Below are 23,607 nucleotides of genomic sequence, written 5' to 3' on the forward strand. Positions count from 1 at the left end.
TAAAATTATGTGTGTATTTTGAATGCATGATTAGACATAATTATAACAACATAGGGCCCCATTTAATTTTAAAATTCCTCAATTTTATAAAAAAAAAATTCTAAGTGGGAGAGGGAATTAATATGAAATTAAATTCCATGGTCTCCATTAATGGTTGTAGGTAATTTAACATAAAGACGAATATAAATTATATATATGTCACCCATCGTGGCATGTAATTTATGGTGTCTAGAATGTTATAGAAATTACTAGAACAAACTTCTTAAATTAATAAATTTTGAAAGGAATAAATACGGATTTTCTTTATTTCTGATTTGGGGCGATTTTGTCAAAAACGGGTTCATCGAACTTGTAAGGCTGTGGGTTTTAAGCGAGACCGATGTGATTCCTCCACTACCTGGAAATCAAACCATTGATGAATATTGAATTGAAGTATTCTATTCAAGGCAAAATTACGAATATTGGAAGGTATATACGCCACCCATCGTGGCGTACCAAGTTCCATAGATTTCGAATAATTTAAGATTTGATGATGGTATACACTTAGCTATGAAAAATAATATAGTCCACCCCAACGTGGCATATTGTTTAGTAATAGGACCGAAGTAACATTTAAACAAAATTAGGTGGTATACATGTCACACATCGTGGCGTACCAGAAGCTTATGGTGTTTAGATGTTAGTGCATTAAATTTTAATAATTTAGATCTTAATAGTTAATGCACCCTTATTTATGTGATGTTTTTATGCATGATTCTCAGGATAAAATGGGCTTTAATCCACTATTCACCATACTTAAGGATAACAAACTTACCGGACCTAACTATATTAAATGGAAACGAAATTTGGACATTGTGTTGACTGCTGAGGAGTACAAGTTTTGCACTTATGAACCCAAGCCTGAACAGCCTGCTACTGATGCTCCTGAAGATGAGAAAGAGTATTATAAACGGTGGATTAAGGCTGATGAGATGTCGCGATGTTACATTCTGGCAGCAATGTCGGGTGTTTTGCAGCATCAGCATCAGTCTATGGCCACTGCTTCGGATATGCTCTTTAATCTCAAGGAACTTTTTGGAGATCAGAATAGGGCTGCTAGGCAAGTAGCCATGAAGGCTTTAATGAACACTCAGATGGCTGAAGGCACACCTGTAAGGGATCATGTTCTCAAGATGATGTCGCATCTGAATGAGATAGAGATCCTTGGTGCTGAACTTGACGGGGAAACCCAGATTGACATTATCCTTATGAGCTTGTCCAAGAGTTTTGAGCAGTTCCGCTTGAATTACAACATAAACAAGAGGCAGTATAGTCTTGCGGAACTGCTGACAGAACTTCAGGCAGCTGAAGGATTATTTCGGCAGAGTGTTCAAGTGTATGTGGCTGAGAAAGATTCTTCCTCTAAGTCGAAAGGTATTAAGAAGAAGAAAAAGGCTCAGACACAGAAAGCTGTGAAGGCAGTGGGAGTTCATGGTGGTGTGAAAAAGCCTAAGGAAAAGTGCTTCATATGCAAACAGTCAGGTCACTGGAAACAGGATTATCCTCTTCCTAAGAAGACAAACAATACCGGTATGTCTCTTTCTCTAGTTACAGAAACATTTATAGTGGCTATATCTACGAGCACTTGGTGTGTAGATACAGGAGCCACTGATCGTGTTTGTAATTCTATGCAGGGGTTCCAGCTATCCAGAATGCTTAGAGATGGTGAGATATACGTGTTCATGGGAGATGCTACGAAAGTAGCAGTAGTTGCAGTAGGAGTTATTCATTTATCTTTTGGTTCTGATAGGATTTTGGTTTTAAACAATTGTCTTTATGTACCTTCTTTTAGAAGGAATTTAATTTCGGTTTCTAAACTAGCTTTGGATGGTTATAATGTTTGTTTGGATCGTAATGTTTCTATTATGATGAATAAATGAATTATATGTTCTGGTACATTGCAAGACAATTTTTATATAATTAATCCTAGTCAACCTGCACTGCAACTGCAATTTAGGGAATTGAACAACATATCTTCTAACTCTACTAAAAGAAAGGAACCTTCTAGTTTGAACCAAACTTATCTTTGGCACTTGAGATTAATTCATATTAACTTGAGGAGGATTCAAAGACTGGTAGTAGACGGGCCTTTAAGCTCATTGGCAGTGGAGCCATTTCCAGTTTGTGAATCCTGCTTGGAAGGTAAAATGACTAATAGGCCTTTCAAGGCGAAGGGGAATAGAGCCAAACAAGTATTAGAATTGGTTCACTCTGATTTATGTGGACCCATGAATATCCAAGCAAGAGGTGGTTATGAATATTTCATCACTTTCATTGATGATTATTCTAGATATGGGTACGTTTATTTGTTGCGCCGTAAGTCTGAGTGCTTTGATAAGTTCAAAGAGTACAAAGCTAAAACGGAGAAGCAACTTAATAAAAGTATCAAGTCACTACGATCAGATCGTGGTGGCGAATACTTGCTTGGAGAATTTAGGGAATATTTATCAGAAAATGGGATATAATCCCAGTTAACTGCACCAGGCACACCCCAGCAGAAGGGTATAGCAGAGAGAAGGAACCGGACTCTTTTAGAGAGTGTTAGATCGATGATGAGTTATTCGGATTTACCCAAGTCGTTTTGGGGACATGCCTTAGAGACAGCAGCTTATCTTCTGAACTTAGTACCTTCTAAGTCGGTTCCTAAAACCCCCTTAGAATTGTGGACCGGGGATAAACCGAGTCTAAGACATATTCGAATATGGGGTTGTCCAGCACATGTGCTGAACAAGAACGCGACTAAGTTAGAATTTCGTACAGAAGTAAAGTTGTTTGTAGGCTACCCCATGGGAACGAAAGGATATTTATTTTATAGTCCGAAGAATCGGGATGTCATTGTTAGCACCAATGCAAGATTCTTGGAGGAGGACTATATAATGAATCACAAACCCATGAGTAGTGTCATTTTAGAGGAACTAGTGGGAGGGACAAATAATACCCATGAAGCTGTTGTACAAGTAGAACAACCACAACATAATGTACAACCTGTCACTAATACCGCACCAGTGCCTCGTCGTAGTGGGAGGGTTGTTCAACAGCCTGATAGATTCATGTTTTTGGGAGAGTCTTCAGACTTGGTCCCTGGTGAACATGATGATGATCCCCGTATATACGAAGAGGCAGTACAAGACAAAGATGCAGATCTTTGGCAAAAGGCGATGGAATCTGAGATAGAATCAATGTATTCTAATCAGGTCTGGGAGCTCGTGGAACCACCCAAAGGTATAAAACTTATTGGATGTAAGTGGATCTACAAGAAAAAGAGGGGATTAGATAAAAAGGTGAAAGCCTGGAAAACAAGACTTGTTGCGAAAGGGTATACTCAGAAAGAAGGTATCGATTATGAGGAAACCTTTTCACCGGTAGTCATGCTTAAGTCAATCCGTATTCTTTTATCTATAGCAGCTCATCTCGATTATGAGATTTGGAAAATGGATGTCAAGACAGCTTTTCTTAATGGAAGTCTTGAAGAAACCATCTATATGCAGCAACCAAAAGGATTCATTAAGGAAGGCCAAGAGCATCTGGTATGTAAGCTTAAGAGGTCTATTTATGGACTTAAACAAGCTTCTAGAGACTGGAATATTCGTTTTGATCAGGCAGTCCAGTCATATGGATTTGATCAAAGTCCAAGCGAATCGTGCGTGTATAAGAGAAGTGAAGGTAATGCAGTGGTTTTTCTAGTACTATATGTAGATGATATTTTACTCATTGGAAACAATGTTGAGATGTTATCATCAGTAAAGGCATGGTTGTTCAAATAATTTGACATGAAGGACTTAGGTGACGCGGTATACATCCTTGGGATCAAAGTTATAAGGGATCGCAAGAAAAGGATGTTGGCTTTATCTCAAGAGCCCTACATTGATGAAGTATTAGCTCGTTTTAACATGCAGAACTCCAAGAAAGGTTTATTACCTTTTAAGCATGGAGTTGCTCTATCTAAGAAGCAGTGTCCTTCGACACCTTAGGATATAGAGAGCATGAAAGCAGTTCCTTATGCTTCAGCATGTGGAAGCTTAATGTTTGCTATGTTATGTACGAGGCCTGACATCTGCTTTGCTGTAGGCATGGTTAGTAGATATCAGTCGAACCCAGGTCAGGAACATTGGAGTGCAGTAAAAACTATACTCAAGTACCTGAGAAGGACTAAGGAGTATATGTTAATTTACAAGGCCTCAGATCTATTTCCTTTGGGATATACTGATTCAGATTTCCAATCATATAGGGATAAGAGGAAATCAACCTCGGGATATGTTTTTACTTTGGGAGGTGGAGCCGTTATATGGAGGAGTGTAAAGCAGAAATGCATTGCAGACTCCACCATGGAGGCCGAGTACGTGGCGGCCTCTGAGGCTGCCAAGGAGGCTGTATGGTTCAGAAACTTCCTTTTGGACTTAGATGTGGTACCTAATTTGCCTAGGAGCTTGACGGTGTATTGTGATAACACTGGTGCTGTGGCAAATTCAAAGGAACCGCGAGACCACAAAGCAGCTAAACATATTGAACGTAAGTATCATCTCATACGAGGAATCGTAAAGCGAGGGGATATAGTTGTGGCTCACATATCATCAGAAGACAACCAAGCAGATCCTTTCACAAAGAGCTTGCCAACCAAGGTTTTTGACAAGCATGTGGAAGCGATAGGAGTCAGATGGATGGACACATAGATTTTTATGTAATAGTGGATTAAATAAACACTGATGTACACGTAGAATATTTTGAGTATAAGTGGGAGATTGTTAGTGTATACTGAAAATATTTATTTGAAGTATGTACATTTATTTCTGGCCAGTTTATTTGAGAATTATTTGAATATTTACATGTTGTCTAATATTATATATTGTGAACAATCTAGTATCAAATGGGATACAGAATATTAGATTGTTAAATACGGTTATATAATATAATAAGGTTCACAACACAGGTGGTGTTGGACAATCCACTGGTATGGCTGTAGTATTATTTAGATTAGTTTATATTGACTAATAAATAATACTAGTATACTTTGTGTATATTGAACATGATCAAATTTAGAATTGTTCCCTTAATACTGATTAAGAAGGAGAACTAAGATTTTATGTTATTATTAATGCTTAGGTTCTTAATCCGGAAATAGTAATTGACACGTGTATATTATTTACATGCTTTGATTTATATATGAAATAATTCTTTTGAATTATATCATTATATTTTGGGTGATGGAATTATATACATGGAGGATATTATTTATTGAAGGAATCCATGTTCTGATAATATTCGGGTTAATGATGTCCCCTTGAAAGCTCAAAAAGATTTAATTATGTGAAACCCTGCAGGTGGAATTTATTCTGGCATAATTAAATAAAGGTTGAGTGGATGATCAAGGATAAAAGATATTAACTAAATAAATTATCAGTAATTTATTTAATTAATGGACATATTATATTTTAAACATGGGGAATTTAATAAGCAAATAATATTGGAACCGAATTAATTAAATTACGGTATTAGGAAAGGTAGTGCAAATATTAATTCTTTAGTGGATTGAATTAATATTTAATTACATTAGGCTAGGCTCAAGATGTAATTAGAAGGCCCAACCTAATTATCCATGGTCCCTATTGTAGCCTATATATATTCTTATTCTCTTCTTGCTTGGAATTGTGTGAAAACATATTGTAGCCACCAAGGAGCAAGAAGAGAGGATAACTTGAGAAGACAGAGGCCACACTTCGCTCAAGGGAATTTGGGAATATAATAGAAGAGCGTGGAATCAACCATTAACAAGGTAATCCTCTTTTCATAATCTTTATCGTAAAACGTAGTAACACCCTAAGTCCGTGGTTCCCAACAAAGAGTGCCCTGTGCAAATTCTAAAAAATGCGCCCTAATAATTTTAAAAATATTTCTATTAAAAAAATAAAAATATATAAAAGTACTTGCAATAATAAAAATCAACTGAAAATTGTAAAAAAAATACTGGTGCATAAAAATACTTTTTACATATTGAAAAAATTAACTGAAAATTGTTAAGAAAACAAGTATATAAATGGCGTTAATTATCTGAAAATTGTTCTTCTAGAATTTTTTGAACCAAACTCACTAATAATATTTTTATAATCAACATTTTCTAGTAAACTATTTTCTACGGATAAAAGTGTTAATCCATTCAATATTTCCTACGACATAGTTGACCTTAAGTATGATTTCAACAATTTTAACTTAGAGAAGCTCCTTTCAGCAGATGCAACTGTGACCGGTTTAGTCAATAATATCTTGTAAATAATAAAAACATTTGAAAAATAATCAAATCTTTTTATATAATTCAATATCACTATGACATGTGTTGTCTTCCTTGGTAAAATGGTTCTTAGTAACTTTAGCTCCTGAAATAATTCTTCACAATCAACATCAAAGGCATCCTTATGCTTTAAAATAAGTTCAAGATTATTACATGCTAATTTTAAAATTATTCTCAATCATGGAATTCAACTTTTGGTAAGAAAAAAGAAATCTAAAATTATTTTTATAGGTACTGAACTGCTCAAACCTTTTTTTCTAATGACCCAACTAATTGATCTACCAAATAAAGAAAATAATTAGTTCTTAAATAATCTTTTGGTGATTGAGAGTTTTCGGGAGAAATTATTTTATCAAAACATTTATTTTCTACGAATTACACGATTAACCTGAATAATGGGATCAATTTTCATTTGTATAGCAATATCCTTAGCAATTTTCATGACATACATAAATCCAGTCGCCTTGTATTCTTTTAAAAAAATTAATCAACCCTTGTATCTCATCAATAACAACATCAACAAACATATCACTAGATTGTAAATGTTTACTAATTAAATTCACTGCATGCATATAATGTGCCTTATTGATAACAATTAAGAATTATTTAAATATATGATTTTTTTTTTGCATTTACAAATTTTATCCTTAAAAATAAAAATTAAAGTTTTGTTTGCTACTTTTTTTCATTTTAACCATACATAACATATATGTATACACCTTATTAGGTAATGAATACAATACAGAGGGGGGGGGGTGAATGTGTTTTTGAATATTTTTAAGGCTTTTTGATTTACTTTAAATTGGTGAACAAAACAGATAAGAAATGTAACAATATTATGCTAACAAAAAATAAACAGTGCACACAATATTTTAAAACTCACTTAATTTATATTAAAATTAAGCATGTCTTGCTACAAATTTCCGGGTTCTTTGTTGATAAAGAACTCAGAGTTACAAGAAAATTTAGATATATTTGTTACTTCAAAAACAAAGGACCAGTGTTTACTTTATAGATCAGTAAACACAGGTTTTACACAGCATGCAATAGCATATACTAAACCCGACTTTAAGTTATCTAAAACTTTCCATTTTTGGCTTAGTGTATCTTTGCAAATCGTGCATGTCTGTGACTTTCCTTTGTCAGTTAATCTTGGCCTTTGATCTTGTTAAAGATGTTTTTGTAGACTTTTCAAATCAGTGATTGATTTGTTTGTTGATTGACAATCTTGGATCTTTAACTTGTCTACATTCTGTACTTGAGCTTCATATCGAGATCTCCAGTTTGAACTATAGAGAACTGACATCTCGATAAGTATAATGGCTTATTGAGATATCTTAGTTCTCGACAAGTGTTTTGACTTATCGAGGTCTCTAAGTTCTCGAATGTGAACTTGACTTATCGAGATCTCTGAGTTCTCGAATGTGAACTTGACTTGTCGACATCTCTGAGTTCTCGAATGTGAACTTGGCTTGTCGAGGTCTCCAAGTCTTTGCATGTAGAATTAACTTGTCGATATCTCCAATCTTCATATCTTCATTTTGGCTTGTCGATATCTCTAAGTTCTCGAATGCAGGAATGACTTGTCGATATCTCCAATCTTCATTTGGCTTGTCGATATCTCTGAGATTTCTCTATAAGCTATTTTGGACTTCTCGATAAGTCATTCTAGAGTTCTCGAATGACTTCTCTATATAACTTGATCTGTGACTTGTAGATATCTTGACTTAGAATATTTTTCCTAAAACAGATTTATTCAACTCCAAGCTTCTTCATAATTTCTCTGAGGCATGATCTTCTTCCAGAGTTTATTCTTAGGCTTGAGACTGTTTACTGGAAAAATACTCCAGTCTAATCTTTGACACTTTTACAGACCCAAGTAATACAGTACAAAACACAAATTTATATTATCATACAACTAATTCTTAGGGCTGTTAATTTGACTTAGTCTTGTTATAGTACATGCATGTCTTGCATAACAATCTCACCCAATTTGTGAGAAGATTGCTTATCACAAATTCTTGCCTGGTAACAAGAATAATCCCAAGTTATAATGAACAATAAAACATTACATAAAAAATTGACAGAAATACAACTTTTGTACATTAAGTGATTTCTTGAGTTTGAAAGATACATTCATCATAAAACTTCTCATCGCCTGTTTCTTTCTAATGAGGTCCTTTAACTCTACAAGTACTTCCAGTTCCTTTATGATTGGTGTCCCTCTTAGAGCTTCTACAAGCTTAAGCTTATCATCCAATTGATAACTGTTCAAGAAACCAACCCTAATTATTGAGAATCTGTCAACCTTGATATTTATTAATTGTCCATCCTTGGTAATTCTGCTCATCCCCTTTGCTTTGAGTTCTTCAGATCTTTGTATAAACATTTCTATCTCCTCAATATACTTTCTATTCCTCTCCTCTCTTTCAACTTTTTTTCTTGCTTTTCTTTCTTCTCTTACTATCAACCATACAGCCAATACCGACCTCCATATCATTGTACCGGTATCCTTATCCTTTAGTAAGCTTATTACCCTTTTTATCTTTGTAATTGAAAATATATCCATTAGATTTCTGCCAAGTAAGGTGTAGGATCTATCTTGATAGTAGATTCTTACTTTTCCTAATGATACAACCCAAACTTTGACCATTTATTCAGCTAATTGTTGAAATTAGTCTTCATATATGATGCACCGGTTAAGAGGTAGAAAATCTTTTTCATTAAACCAGTTCCAGATGGCCCTCTCAGTAACTTGTATTTTCTTTGATTTTCTTCCAACAGATTTGTAATGAGTTTTGGTTATGGCTTAAAAGAAGGCAGGTTTAAGATTTTCTTTAGAGAATTCTGGCTTAAGGTGATTGGTATTTTCAGTATGGTGTTAGCAGTGTGTTTTTACAAGAATTTAGGCTTTCAGGTCAAGGGTAGTTGAGTGTTTGAGCTTATAGGTTTATTGGCTTAAGCATATTGGATTTGGATTGATTGGACATTTCTCTTGGTTCTTGAATCATCCTCCTTTTTCTTTCTTCTCCTTTCTTCTCATCATTCCCTCTCTTTTTATCATCTCCCTTCTTCTCTTTGCTTCCAGTTGCCTTGGAAGAGTGACTTAGATTTGAGCAAGAAGATTTTTGATCATCTTTCTTCTGCTCATCATCATCCAACTCATTCCTATTGAATTATGTTTTAGGCAAATTGGCTTCAGGATCTCTTAAGTATCTCCCCAAAATCTTTTTCATCTCTATATCATCTTCTGTATTGTTCTTCTTTATCTTCAAGGAAGTTTCCAGAGTCATTATCAGCTTTTTATGTGCCATGACACAGTGTTTGGGAACAAGAAATTTCTTGAGTTTCTTGGTGTTTGGACATATGTAGGCCACTCTCTTGTGAGGAGGAAGGTATGCTTCTGGGAAAGCAACTTCTTGAGCTTTTTGTAATTCCCTCAGCAAGAGAGTGTCTTTATCAATTACACTTTTAACTTTCTCAATAAAGAAGTCCAATTCAGATGCCCTTCTTGATATAAGAAAATTTAGGGACACTTGCATATTTCTGTCTACGCCTGAGTCATTTATATTTATCACCACTCTCTTTTCTTGAAAATTCCCTTTGGTTACTAAGATTACCCTTATGAAGTTAATGGTCTTGTTCAAAGCCCTCTTGTAGGTGATGAAGTTGTTGTTGAGAGAAGCCCTGAGAGCCTTTAGCAAATCTTCAAATTCCTTGCTTAGACTAGGTTCCTCAGCTGCTTTGATAACCCTCTCCATTCCAACAACTTGAGATTTGCCTTTATTGATAGCTTGAGCTTGAACAGATGTGGATGTTTGAGTTTGAGATGAGCTTAGTATCCTAGCCTCTATCTCCCCTTTAGTCTTGTTGGCATGCATGATAAGAGGTTTAGAGATTTCAGGTCTCACAGCTTCTGGAAGTGCATGCAGGGGAATGTTAAGTGCACCCATGATGGCTCCCAAACACACATAATTTTGCATCTGTAAGTGCTTGTGAGAGTCCACCAAGGTATGTATATCAGCCTGTTGACTTACTACCATTGCTGTGAGTTGGGAGACTTGAGATGTCAAAGACTCATTTGCTGATTGAAGAGTAGAGACTTGACTTTAGAGAGCTTGAATCTGTAAATTTGTAGAAGTAGAGATAAGTTATTGAGAGCTTGAAGGAAGAGAGGTACCAAAGGTGTCTTGCACAGCCTGCTTGATGCCTTCCATCAAAAGAGCAAATGACTCATACCTGCTTTGATAAAGTTGGTCTAGCTTTAGTCTTGCGTCATTAGATTTAAAAATATGCTATTGGACCACTTCATGCAAGGCCATAAAGGATTGTCTTAGATTCTTGATGTGTGTATCTACAGAAGTGAGATCAAATCTTGACATTTGTTCTGCAAAATGCTGGAATCTTGATTGAATCTTGACTTGTGAAGGTATAAGTTCATCCATCTTGTCCCTTACCAGCTTTCTGATCTTGTCTTGATGACCAGTTAGAGTCAATTCTAGTGCTTTACCAAATAGGTGAAAAGCTTTAAGTTGAGCTTTGTGGACCTCATTAACTGCATCATAGACTTCCTCAGGAGTTAAGGCTTTTGCAATGCTGCCTAGTATGGTTCGAGAGTCTTCCCTGAATTTGGCTAAAACAATATCCCTCTCAAGACTGTAGTCTTTGTTCAGCCAAACATCACAGTTGCCATCTTGTTCAGCTTCATTGACAATTTAGTTGTTGTTTTTGGACCTTGGTCTGATATGTGAGTATTATGGCCTGATAATCCCGGTTGGACATGTCTGAAGTCAGTAGCTGTTGAGAGATTTGAGCAAGTCCAGATTGCTGATTAATTAGAATATTAGTTAGAGTCACAGTTTGACTCATAGATTGCTCTGTGGTTTTGACAGTTTGTTGTTCCTCACTTTTGGTGGGAACCTCCATCGGAAGTGGAGGGAAGTTAGCTTGATTACTTTCATGTACTCTAGCCTCAAACCCTTGCTCATTTTATAGTGAGCTTGCACTTGAATATGCTAAACTTGCCTCCCCTATGAAAGGATCACTGGCAATTGAACTCATAACTTCAACTATGAGAGCAATCTCAGCTAGGGTTGTGAGGGGAGTTATTCCCACAAGAGGAACCTCCAATTGAATTGGAGAATATTTAGATAACTCCCCTTTAGGAGTACTACCCTCAAACCTAGCAACCTGTGAAGGTTGATTTGCACATGAAGGTGCTTTTGTATCTATCACAGGGTCTTCAGTAAAAACTGACGAAATCCTTGTGTTTGTGTTGGTGTCATCAAGGTCTACCCCGACATGTAGCCTCCCACCAACTAAGTGTGGTTCCTGGGTGGTAAACACAGTTTTTGAACCATATCACTTGATGTTGGCAACTCTTGAGAACCAGATTCAAGAGTTTCATTGTAGGAAGAAGAAATTTTAGAAATAAGATTTTGAATGTCAGAATTGAGTTTTGGCAGCTCCCCTTGAATGAATGAGGGAGCTTCGAGGGATGTGCTCTTCTTGTGTGTGCCATCATTATTTTCCTTCCATACACTTGAATTTGTTCAAGTGTTTGTGCTGACTCTGTACAAGGTACACTAGGGAGAGTGCTCTTTTCAATAGAGACACCCTGTTGAGAGGATGCCTTAGAGTATGTTTTTGTCCCTCTTTTCAACTACACCCTTTTGAGAGGATGCAGAGGTGGTTTAAGTGGTCAGCTCAGTTTATTTAGCCTTCTTTATCTTTTTGACCAAGGGTGACTCAGGTCCTGTTTGTTCCTCACCACTCTCATTAATGATTGACAAGGTTGCCAGCTTTCTCTTCTTTTTACTCACCCCACCCTTTTGAGAGGATGAAATGGTTGGTTTCCTAGCTTCTAATGGTACAGAAGAAAGGGTCTCAGCATTGGAAGGTCCCTGTTGGTGTTCCTATGTTTGTTCTTCCACAGGTTCAGGGACCATTACTGCACTAGATATTGATGTACCTTGAGACCTCATATCAGACATGGGGTAAGGGTAAGTCTTAAATATCTCCAACATAAAAGGAGCGATTCTAAGACTTACAGGTATCGTGTTTTTGTTGTTGTAAGTGATCCAAATAGAATTTTAGATACTTGTTTACAATTGCCAGATCTATTAATACCATTAAGTAAATGTATGTCCTTAACCTTATGATTTAAAGTGGACATAATAAACCTAGGAAAAAATATTTTCTTACCTCGTGCAGCTAGTGGCATTGTGAGTCTGGTGCTTAGTTCTTCAAGGATTAACAAGCCCACATTCAGATGTCTGTTGTAGGCTATGGAGTACATCAACTTCTGTACAACACTTGATATGTTGTCATAGCCTGTCTTTCTGCAGGTGAAGGCCCTTATGATTGAGTCAAATAAGAAAGACCACTCTCTCCTTAGATATTTCTTGTTGAGACTGGCTAGATTGATCTTCTCACAATAATTGACAAAATCCATGAACTCATACAGTTCCTTTTGAGTAGGAGCCTCCATCATGTTCTCAGTTGGAATGCCCAAAGCTGCATTCACATTTTGCATAACTGTCCTCACCATAGTTGTTGTCCAGAACTCATACAGAACATCCATGTAAAAGATCGAGTTAGCAGTTAAAGCTCCTGCAAGATAAGACTCAGATGAAAACTTAAAAATCCCCTTGAAAATATCAGGAGCTTGGTTAACATTTGTGAAAGCAATATAGTTGGTGCCATTATTAGGGATTTCAGGTCTAATGTTGTTTAGTGTCATTGTAGTTGAGTAAGAGTGAATGTGTATGAAAAATTGGAGAGAAAGAGCTTGAAATGAGCGAGAAATCGGTTAGGATTTGAAAGATTAGGTCACTTGGAGTTCTCGAAGGCGTAAAGAGGTGTATGTCGAGATGTTTGTGTATTTATAATAAAAGGTAAATGACTTCAAAAGAACTAAAAATGGATGTTTGACATTTGCTTATCGAGAAGTCATATTAAGAGAATAGATACATATCGATATGTCATTTTCCTGACTATTATCGAGAACTAGAAAATGACTTGTCGAGATGTCAAATAAATACCCAGTTTGTCCTGAATGGACTGAATTGTTTCCAATTTTTATTTGAATAAATAAAAATAAAATCAGATTGAATTTTATTAAAAGTATCATACTGAAAATAATTTATTAGATAAAATTATTTCATTCCGAGTTAGAGATAAGTTTAAATTAAACTTGTTGAGAACTCATACTAGTTTACTCGAGAACTCCACAATACTTATCGAGAAGTCATAAAGTGACCTATCAAGTTGCCCATTCGGGAAGTCTACTAATGACCTTATTCGAGAAGCCAATCGAGAAGTCATAATACCTTATCGAGAACTCTATTGAGAAGTTATAATGACTTATCGAGATGTCTTACTCGAGAAGTCCAAGAATGACTTGTCGAGAACTACTTCGAGAAGTCTCAACATGACTTATCGAGAAGTCATTTATACTTATCGAGAACTCAGTTCTCTATATATTTTTGCTGATTTTGAGATCTATCTTTTATTAGCTTTATATATTGAAAATTTGAATTAACAAATGCAAATTCCAAGTTCAATAATAGGTAAAATGAATAATAAATATGCAGAGAAATCTGAAATATTTATACTTCATATTTCAGTGAATTTCCAATTAAATCAACTTAATTTTTGATTTACTATAAATTAATCTGCAGCAAAATATTAGCTGAGTTCTTGCCTTTAGGATGAAAAATTAAGCATTCCAATTTCACCTTCAAGTCTAGTGAAAGTTGCTTCATCCAAAGGTTTAGTAAATTTTTTAGCTAATTGTGTAATAACCCCAGTTTTTGGAAATTTTTGAAACCCTGATGAATAGTAACTTTTTGCTGATTGTGTTGATTAAGGAAAATTGTCAGACCACACTATGCAGGAGTTCTTTTATTGATATTTTGAGATCTTATTAGTACCCTATACGGTATATGAGTGTATATAAAGATTGTCAGAATTCGAATTCGAACACTTTGATTTTTCCCGAAAATCCACCAGATACCGAAAGAATTGAGTATAAGGTAACATGATTAAAATGATTTAAATTAAAAAATTATAAGAAAGGATCATTAAAGGACTATAAAATATTAATATAGGGTTAGGGAAGCCCGAGTAATAAGATCTCGAATATCATCCCTCAAACAATCAACGAGAACAAGAGTTAAGCAAACCGTAAAATAAATAAACGACCAAGGGGCAAGCACATACAAGTAGCATGAGAAGGAAGCTTCCAAGATAAGCTATAACATGTGGTTAAAATCAAGGTGACATCATCACACCACAAGAATGAAATATGTGGCAAAGTAGTGATGCAAGCAATGACATAAGCAAGTGATGTCATCACTTTATCAAGATATTTGTTCAAGAATTATCCTCCACCAAGCATTTCTTTCTCATTTCCCAAGGCAAACCAAGCAAGCAAAAGCTCTCCCCCATTTTATTCTTCTTCCATTTGACCTTTTCATAGAAATGGTGAAATAGATTTTCAAAACTCAAGCTCTAGGCCATGGAAAATTACAAGGTTTGTTTCTTTGGATCCTATATTTCATAACTTAGTTATGCTATAAGTTTGAAGCCAAGATTCCAAGGATTCCTTAGTAAAACAATTCCTCAAAGTTCTTGATGAATAGTGTTTTCAAGAACTAACATTTTGTTTTCTTATGTTTTCTTTAGGATCCAAAGCTTGGTAGAGATAGTTAGAGGTTCCTAGAGGCTTGTTAGTAATTCTCCGCTCTCCAAGGAAGGTATTGTAATAACCCCAATTTTTGGAATTTTTGAAACCCTTATGAATAGTGTTTTGCTGATTATGCTGATTAAGAAAACTTTTCATGCCACACTATGAAGGGGTTCTTTTATTGATCTTCTGGGATATTATTAGTACTCTATGTGGTATATAAGTGTATGTAAAGATCGTCAGAATCCAAATCCGAACACTTTGATTTTTCCCGAAAATCCACCAGATATCGAAAGAATTGAGTATAAGGTAACAGGATAAAAAGGATTTAAATTCAAGTATTGTAAGAGAGGATCATAAAAGGAATATAATGTATTGAGAAAGGTTAAGGGAACCCAAGTAATAAGATCCCGGGTATGATCCCTCAAACGATAAACGAAAACGAAAGTTAAGCGAACCGTATAACAGATCAGCGATCATTAGCCAAGTAATTAGAAGCTAATCAAAGAGATTAGTGGGGATGATGTCATCAAACCAATGAGAAGAGGACAAAGGAGGGAGGGTGACATCACACAGTGACATAAGCATGACCAAGCAAAGTGTGTTGTTGGTTGAATTTGAACCACACAAAAATTACCATGGTAAAAAGGTAACAAAACAAATCAAAAGCAATCAACCAATCCAAAACAATTCATTTCATCAAAATTAGAAGTTGACTTCTCTTCTTCAAGAACAAAAGCTCTCGGCTTTTTCTTCTTAAACCAAGGAAGAAATTTCAAAACCCTAGCTACACACCTTTAAAAATCAAGAGGTTTGTTTCTTTAGCTTCCATAATTCATAACTTAGATGAGCCATAAGTTAAAGCTCAAGATTCCATGATTTACATAGCTAATCAATTCATCAAAGTTCTTGGTGAATAGTGTTTTCAAGAACTAACTTTGTGTTTTCTTATGTTTTCTTCAAGATTCAAGCTTAGTAAAGATAACTAGTGGTTAATTAAAGCTTCCTTATTGATTCTCCACTCTCCAAGGAAGGTATAACCCCTCCAAACCCTAAATTTATTTGAGTAATTAGGTTTAGTTTTGTTGTTATAATTCATGAGAGGCTTGCTTGTTTTGAATGTAGAGATTAGTTGGTTTTGTAAAGTTTTTGGAGTGGTAGTTCTTGGATTATTGGTTAATGAACTTAAGTGTAGTTTAAATTCATGTTTAAGAATAGTATAAATTGATAATGTGAATTTGTTGGGGCTGTTATGATGTAGTATGAATGGAGTTTTGGTTGGGATGTTGCTTGTGAGATGATTTGGAGTGGTTTAAATTTGGGTAATCGCGTTATTATAGCCGTCGTAATGTCCGATTTACTTTAGGCTGTTTTTGTTCTTAACATTAGGACCCGTGAACTCACTTCTAGGTTTTGAACATTGCCATGATTAGATAGTTCATGTTACGAGCTTCGTTTTGATATGTAGTTCGTTTGAATCCGATGAACGGTTTAGGAGAAACGACCGTTTTAAATAACGGCGTTTCGCGAACGAATCATTACCCCTCGCCTTACTTTGAAACATAGGTTAAAGAACTAAAAGGACTAATTGGAGTATGAAACATTTATGTAAAGTGTGTTAGGCAGTTGGTAAGGCACTCGCGAAAGAATCGCCTTAAAGCTCGTAATGGTTAATTTATTAATAATGGTGGAGCCGAGGGTACTCGAGCGACTTAAGAGAATCAGTAAGCGCAAAGCGAGCGTTAGAGTCTAAATTGGTTAAATTATAGGTTTATAAGTGACTTTGGTTTAATTCCAACTTATATGTTGTTTATAGGTTACCAGACTCGTCCCAAGCCATTTGTAACCCCCAGTCGCTCAGGCAAGTTTTCTACCCGTTATACTGTTGTGGTGATGTATACTTTTGTATATGCATTATCTTGTGATAGATGCATGATTGTTATTAGCAAATTCTTGCGATATATTGTAGCATGTGATATGGTATATATGCATGTCTGTTTCGTATTCTTGATACATATATCTGTTGTTTCAGTTGATAATACCTATGCTAGAGATAAGCGGTAATTTGCATATACCCTTAGTATAGGGGACCCAAAGGTAAACATTTTTCTAAAACCTGGAGTGGATGCTCCCGAGTATAATATATATATATATATATATATATATATTTATATATATGAATAGTTTTTAAAACTATTATTCGAATAAGGTTTATTCGATAACTTTATTTTATTAATGAATATTATTTTGAATATTCATTCGAGGGCTTATGACTCCGTTTATTTTATTAATGAATATTATTTTGAATATTCATTCGAGGGCTTATGACTCCGTTTATTTTATTAGTGAATATTATTATTTGAATATTCATTCGAGGACTTATGACTCTGATTATTTACTAATTATTATTCTTTATTTTATTAAAGAATAATGTGTCGATAATCAAACTTACTTTTGATTATTCAAATAAAGATAGTACTTTCGTATAAGTATATCTTTGGTTATTTAATATTCATTTCAAGTATAAGTTTTACAACTTCTACTTCAATTATTTTTATAAAGATTATTCTTTATGGGAATATTATTTAAATAATAATATTCAGATATTTTCTAATATATTGGGACTGTTTTATTTTATTAAATCAGCATCACTCCAAACATTCTTAAAAATGTTTTGCGAGTCTTCAAAATGATTTTAAAAGTTAGAGCGGATCCCAAAACTTATTTTTTTATATTTAAGATCCTCCTTTCGAAGGGGATTTAAATACTCACTCAAAACCTGAGGGATCCGGCTCTGTGGTATGTTTTATATTCGCAATAAGGTTGCTGTCTTGATAAAAGAGTTTTTGATTACTTACCCAATACTCGGGAAGTAAAATTCTTGGAACAAGTTAATCCATTAGCAGGCATCACCTGGGAAATATTGGTGAGTTTTCCTTTCCAACTAGATACGACTTCTTGGTGGAGCCGTATCAACAAGTTTCTACTTGGGGAAAGTGGGGACGAGCTTTATGTTTCAGAGTCATGGATTTCATCTGAACTAGGAGTGGCGTAAGTGGTCGAGTGGCGCCGGCCCAACCTAATTATATTGGCCCAAATGGCCTGGAAGTTCCGCTAAGCCGGTCCATTCCTTAGGAGTCCAGTGTTCGGTTGACAAGTAAATCCGACAGGTTCTCCTCTACATGTAGAAAATGGTGGGGTTGTACTACTGTGACTGATCATCGTAAGTGGTCTTCCTGGCGCGACAAACTCCCGTAATGAGTTCATCATCCAGTTGGATATTTCTGCAACACTACCCAGAGCACCTCGATAGAAAGGCTACGGTTGGGCGATCGTTGAGTGTTGGCAGGGTCAAGCTTTCAAAATGATGTTTACATCAAATGAAGTATCTCGTAACTTCATTTTATTTTGATGATATTTTAATGATTGATTCTATACAAGTTTTGTCTTGTAGCTTAATCTATGGGATGAACTAATTATAACTTGAATGTTGGTAGTTCAAGTAGTATTCGGTAAAGATATAAGTATATTGGAGTATCTTGTAACTTCATCTTTTAAACTTATATCTAGTAAATGATTATCTTACGCATGACAAAGATTTTCAGAAAAACGTTGAGTCAAGGTTAGATATATGAGATCACCTTGCAACGATATTTTTATACAGTTATAAACTGGAACTCTGTTTATATTATGCATGGAAGAGGACTTCCAAGATTTTGAAAAGTATATATACATGTATACTGAATATTTTGCGACTTGGTCGCGGTAAGATATCAAACTTGGTTCATTTCTTCTTGACCAAGACTTTCATGAGTACTATGAGAATGCTCATATATTGTAAATCACTATACATATTATTTTGGTGGGCTTGTTGCTCACCCTTGCTTTCTTCTTTCATCACACAACATCAGATAGACAAGATGAACAGGACCAAGCTTCCAATTCGCAAGCGGTTAGAAAATGTTCCGCAGTTTTTTGGAAGCGTTGATGCCACCGTAGCTGAGGTAGGAACTACCAATAGGCTAGGTTTTCAACTATTGATAAACCAGACTTATGTATAATATGAATTGTAATAATGGCAAAGAAATGTAAATTTATTCAGAACCTTCTTGAGGTGTAATGGCTTATTATGTGGAATAAAATGATTTATGTTATTTTTTGGGTATTCATCTCTAAGACTATAACTTGCGGTGTGTGTGTGTATATTGTGGGGTCACAGTACGCAGTAATTGGTTGATTGTTAAGATTAAGTGTTGTTAAGGGATATTGAACTCGTGACAACCCGAATCCCCGACCCCGGATTTGGGGGTGTTACAGGTATAAACTCTTGAACCCTTAATTTTGAATTTGGTTTGTTTGGATGATAATGGTGATTAGGATTTTTGGTCGTTTGTGGTTGATGTTTGGATTGTTGTGGTTGGATTGATGTTGATTTGGTGTTGGTAAAATTTGGAAATCGTTAGTTTATAGCAGTCGTAATGCCTGATTTTCCTTAACTATTTTGTGCATAAATTTTGGACCCGAACAGCCACTGCTATGAACTAAAAAAAATTCCAAGCTTAGATAGGTTGTGTTTTAAGCTTCGTTTTGATATGTGGTTCGCTTGGATCCGATGTACGGTTTAGGAGCAACGACCGTTTTAAGTTACGGCGTTTCGCGAACAAACCTTTATTCCTCGCTTAACTTTGAAACCTTGTTTAAGGCCCTTAAAAGACTAATTGGATTACAAAACAATTATGTAAGGTGGATTAGGCAGTTGGTAAAGTACTCACAAAAGATTCGCCTTAAAATGTTTAATGGTTAATTTTATAAAAATGGTGTAGCCGAGGGTACTCGAGCGACTAATGAAAATTGTTAAGCGCAAAAGCGAGCGTTAGGGTCTAAGTGGATAAAGTATAGTTTCTTAAGCGACCGTGGTTTAATTCTGGCTTATGTTGTTATTCATAGGTTACCGGACCCACTCTAAGCTTAAGCTTACCCTGGAACACTCAGGCAAGTTTTCTACCCGTATAACTGTTGTTGTGATGTATATATATATATGCATTATCTTGTGATAAGTGCATGGTTATTATTAGCAAGTCTTGCGATATATTGAAGCATATTGATATATATATGTATGTCTTTTTCGTAATCTTGATATTTCATTATCAATTCACTTGTTATAAACTGCATAATACCTAAGTTAGAGATAGGCATTATTTTCGTATACCCTTACTATAGGGGACCCAAAGTTGAACATTTTCCTAAAACTGGGAGGAGAGGTTCCCGAGTATATTTTATATAGTTTTCTATAATTATTAATCGAATAAGGTATATTCGATAATTTTGAATAATAATCAAACTTATTTTCGATTATTCAAATAAAGATCTTACTTTCGTATAAGTATATCTTTCGATAATTATTATTCGTTTCAAGTATTATTTTCAAAAACTTTCACTGAATTTATTTTGATAAAAGCTATTCTTTATTGGAATATTATATAAAGAATAATATTCAGATATTCTTCGATTATTTTGTAACTGATTTATTCTATTAAATCATCCTTACTTTAAACATTTTCAAAAATGGTTTCGAGTCTTCAAAATGATTTTAAAAGTTAGAGCGGATCCCAAAACTCGATTTTAATTTAAGATCTTCCTTTCGAATGGGATTTAAATACTCGCTCAAAACCTCAGGGATTCGGCTTCGTGGTGTATTTTCAGGCAACGAAGTTGCTAATTTGATAAATGAATTTAATTAATTGCCCAACCTTCGGGAAGTAAGCCCAATCAAAATGCGTCGGCATAGGCGACACGGGCTCAGTGGGAGTTCATCAAAGTATAAGTGGCTCAGTGGGAGTCCATCAAAGCATAAGTGGCTGAGTGGCAGTCCAACATAAGGTCCTAATGCGTCCAGGGTGATAACCAGTTGGGAATTCATCCCTCTACTAGTAGAAAAGGTGACTTAATTGGTATCTTTGCCTGATCAGCAAAATATCAGGTTTATGCCAAGGTTTTCTTCTTTCCAAATTTATTGGATATTGCAACTCTGTTTATAATTTTCATAACAGAGGTTTTCAAGGACTATATGAGATATATATAGGTGTATATATATATATATATATCGTAACTTAATGAAGTATCTCGTAACTTCATTTCTTTCAAATTATATTTCAAAGATTGAATCTATTCAAGTCTTATCTTGTAGTCTCATCTATGTGATGAAATTTTGAAACTGATTATACCTTGAACAGTGATAGTGCAAGTACTATTTGGAAAAGATATAAGTATATAAGAGTATCTTATAACTTCATCTTTTCAACTTATATCTAGTTAATGATTCTCTTATGCATGACAAAGATTTTCAGAAAAATGTTGAGACAAGGATAAATATATGAGATCACCTTGCAACGATATTTTTGTACAGTTATAAACTGGAACTCTGTGTATATTATGCATGGAAAAGGATTTCAAAAAATTTGAAAAGTATATTTATATATATTGATTATTTTGCGACTTGGTCGCGTTAAGATATCAAACTTGGTTCATTTCTTCTTGATCAAAACTTTCATAAGTACTATGAGAATGCTCATATATTGTTAATTATTATACATGTTATTTTGGTGGGATTTTTACTCACCCTTGCTTTATTCTTTCATCACACAACAATAGCTAGATAAGATGAACAAGACCAAGCTCCCAATTCGCGAGCGGATAGGAACTGTTCAGCAGTTTCCTGTAGGCGTTGATGCAGTGGCCGTAGTCTGTTGGGCAATATGCGACTGTGGTGGAATGGGCTGTTGGTTCAGATTTTCCCTTAAAAGTTCAATAAAGTTATTCATGGGGTTCCCTCCCTGATGGGTATCCTCATCCTCTTCTTCTACATACTCTTCCTCATCATACTCATTATAGTCTAGGTCTTCTTCACTTTCCTCATTCATTATGTGGTCAGGTCCATTCCGTTGTTGGTTAACTGATTCTGCGGGCTATGCCCTGGTTCCTCTTCTACGGGGTGGCATCGTTCTGATAATGAAAATTTGTCAATATAGTTGTAATTTTTTTTTATAATTGGATTAATTTATTCATAGGTAACTATGCCATTTATTATCAAGCATGTTTTTATCAAGTGCAATAATATGGAAATCAATTTCTTAATAACTGCTAGATATATACCATAGGGCCTCCCAATTATATCTTGGGGATAAAACAACTATCCGAGTTCATACATGACCTGATTATAATATATCACCACTTGTCCTGAATACTGAAATGCAAATACATAAACCGGGTACCCTGAAGGGCTAGGAACGCTATCTACTACTAGCTATCCTAACAAAATTAGTGGCAAGTCACCCATCCCTTTACAAGGTCCATAAATAGTCACTCGTCCCTCAATCACTGTCACTGCGCGTGAGGTCTCGCACCCTCCTCATCGCTCTTTCCAACATCAGCTCTACGTCAACTACCGGGATGTATCCCCCCATCGCCGTCATCCTCATCTGAACCCGGGTACGGAGCTCGATCCCATTGATCTCCCTGCGAGCTATGGCCGGGGAAGCAGCTCTGAAGTCCCCTGGATATCCTAGCCTGATGGCTCTCTCAATTGTCAACACCTGTCGTAGCTCCACAATACGGGCATATACGGCGGTGAGCTCAGCATTAAGCTGAGCCACTATCCAGTCGTGCACAGCTACATGTATGGTCGCTGGGGGTGGTAGAGGTGAGTCTGGGTCGCTAGAGGATATGTCATGAGCCTCGTAGGTCTGTGCGTCCATCCCATCCTCCTTGTCCTCATCAGTGTAGGGGAAAGGGCTCTGCATCCCTGGGTATGGTGTAGGAGAGCGAACAGTCGGGAGAGGGTACATCTCTATATCCCTCAAGTCTATGCCCTCTCCCCGGGGTACCTCAACGTCATCATCTATGGGGATAGGAAGGTCGGTCTCCTCCTCCGGGGTATCCTCAGTAGGGTCATCAATCGGTGGGTTCTCCGGCTCGGGAGTAGGGTCACGCTCAGGGGCTATAATATCATCAACAGGGTCAACCTCCCCCATAGGCTCCACTGGTACCTGCCACAATAGGCAAGGTGTTACTAACTTAGAGTCGGAATTCCCTTGAGGGTTAAACTATCAAGACTACTCATGTAGCCTGACGACGAACTCGACTTGAGCTCTAATTGATTATTTATTATTCCTATATCTACATATTTTATATCCTATCGTTTCCAAGATTTGATAACCTAAGGCTCTGATACCATTTTTTGTGGCACCCCAAAATCCGGGGTCAAGGATCTAGGAGGCCACGCCATCTTGAATACTATATAACACTTATCTTGTATCACAATATATAAATACTCACACTTTTACAACCCCACATTTATCACACACACACACACACACACACTTATAGGTTATTGTCTTGGAAATGAACCATTCATTACTAGAGTAAATCAATCCACAAAGTGATAGTTATTACAACCCAAAAGTAGTTAAGTCTTACCGGGGAAATAACCTTTAAGTAAGGTTAGTCCGCCGACCAAATATTTGTTTCTTATTCATTATCTTACATAAGTCATACTTGTAAATAAGCCGGACTAAAAATAACTAAAAACCAATCCAGC

The sequence above is a fragment of the Apium graveolens genome, chromosome 9 (assembly GCF_009905375.1).
Source record: "Apium graveolens cultivar Ventura chromosome 9, ASM990537v1, whole genome shotgun sequence".
Lineage (NCBI taxonomy): Eukaryota > Viridiplantae > Streptophyta > Magnoliopsida > Apiales > Apiaceae > Apium > Apium graveolens.